We start from the raw sequence: 1,956 nt of genomic DNA, 5'->3' as shown, positions 1-1,956 counted from the left end.
CAGTGTCTCTTGGGAGACAGGACAGCTGTGCACAGTCTAGAGCCCGACGCTTTGAACAGGAAGTGCTCCCGATCCGTTGTGCAAGCATTGCAAAACACCACGTGCTGCAGCCAAACAATAAATGCAAGGAACGAACCAAGGAACGAACGCTGCGCCCTCCGGTGGATAGCGAGATTCCATACTAACTCTCCAGTTCTGATCCAAAGTAAAGACGTTGGAAAAACAAAGTTGGAAGGGAAAGCATCAAAGGCGGAGGTGGTTGAGATTCCAGAGGTTGAGACGTTTCTGATGTAGACCAGCCCGCCACCCACCACCACCCCGCATCAGTGGCTGTGGCCCCAAGCAGGCTCATCAGAAGTCCCAAGGCATCCCCTCCTCTTGCAGGGATCTGTCTGGACTCCCACATGCTGTGGCTGCTCTCTGAGCTCCCAATTCCCAATGTACCGCCCCTTTCCCTCCCAATATTTCAAACCGGGACATCTAATTGTCGCCAAGAAAAAAGGGGATCCTCATTGGCCAGCTCGAGTAGATGAAGTTTCTAATGGAACTGTGACGCTACCTACCAAAACCCACACGTTTTATCTTATTTTATTGGAACTCACGAGACTGCATGTTTAGGACCAAAGGATATATTCCCTGACTCTGGAAATGAGGGAAAATACGGCCAGCTAAATAAATGAAATGGTTCGATGAAGATTTACGGTTAATAGATAACGACCCGAAGGTGACATTTTCAAGTCAACAAGCCTCAAGTAAGCAATGCAATACATCATCTGATGTTCAAACTGAAGCAAAAGATGTTAGTGTTTCAGAGAAAGTTTCTGACTCTGAAGAAGACACCAGCAAAAACAATTCTGATATTGCAGAAGAGGGAGAAACGATACACGGAGAAAAACAATGAGAAACTGTGGAGACTGGAGTTGTAACAGCAGCAACAGCATCTGTTGATCTAAAAGGAAATCCCCAAAGAGGCAGCCTGCAGCTGGGGAGCCCCGATTCCAAAGCCAGCTGGCAGACCCCAAATGGTAGAGCAACCTCGTGCTTCAGAGTGCCAGGGGAGCTAAACACAAGAAAAGTAAGGAAAGAGGAGAAACATCCTGAAAAGTAACTGGGAAAAATGGAGGAGGGCCGGAAGGAAGAAGATAAATCAAGAAATGAGCCAGACAAAAAAGAATCAAAGAAAGAGCTGGAGTAAAAAAGTTACCCACAGCAGTGGGTACATCAACCTCAGCTTCTGAAGAAGGGGGTGACCAAGGAAATGAAGAGACAAGCGGAAGGCGCTCTCCGACTGCTCCTAGGAGGGACACGGGAAAGGGTTGCACGAGAAGGAGGCAACAGCCTGTAAGCTGAAGACTGCGTTCTGAATGGCATCATCACTGTGCTGTGCTTCTTTTTAAATGTCTGTAAGGAACACACTACTACATTCCTGGTAAGGTTTTTACCGAGTTTGTGGATGTGAAAGTTATAACAAGTTCCGTTGAGGATAGTGGTTATGCATAGACTTTCATTGCTAAAATAGAAAACTCCTTTTTGTTTTGAAACCAGAATCACTATTATGCTCCTGAGAATGGGGCCTTATGCCCCCACTTTGACATTCCTTTGTTGTTAATTCTTTAGAATTTAATCGTTTGAGTTTGGGATTTTGTTTTTTTAATCCTGAGAAATTAAACAGTAGATTTGTTAAAGATACAAAAAAAACAACAACCTGTAACCATAATTTTAAAATAAAGTTTTTAAAAAAATAGAAAATAAAGAAAAGAGGAAGGAGTAGGTAAGTCCTGGATATTCTGCCCCACTAAGGGTCCCCTAAGTCCCCTTAGAAAATAATGCTGCTAATACAAATACTGGGGAAAGCCGAGAAAGCTCACACCAGGTATAAAGAGAATAAGAAATACTAAAAGAAATGATTACTCATCAAAATGAACCAGATGTGAGAAGTTTCATCTATGGAAGCCT

General features: G+C 43.8%; 1 pseudogene; it reads left to right on the top strand.

Moving 5' to 3' along the window:
- Nucleotides 1–438: 438 nt before the first annotated feature.
- Nucleotides 439–1,195, top strand: LOC115873512 (annotated as a pseudogene).
- The last annotated feature ends 761 nt before the right edge of the window (nucleotides 1,196–1,956 follow it).

Source organism: Echinops telfairi, unplaced genomic scaffold, assembly GCF_000313985.2.
Source record: "Echinops telfairi isolate 266 unplaced genomic scaffold, ASM31398v2 ScPeMD7_7469;HRSCAF=8507_0, whole genome shotgun sequence".
Classification (NCBI taxonomy): domain Eukaryota; kingdom Metazoa; phylum Chordata; class Mammalia; order Afrosoricida; family Tenrecidae; genus Echinops; species Echinops telfairi.
Note: the sequence above shows the minus strand (reverse complement) of the source record. Positions and strands in the feature narration are given on the sequence as shown.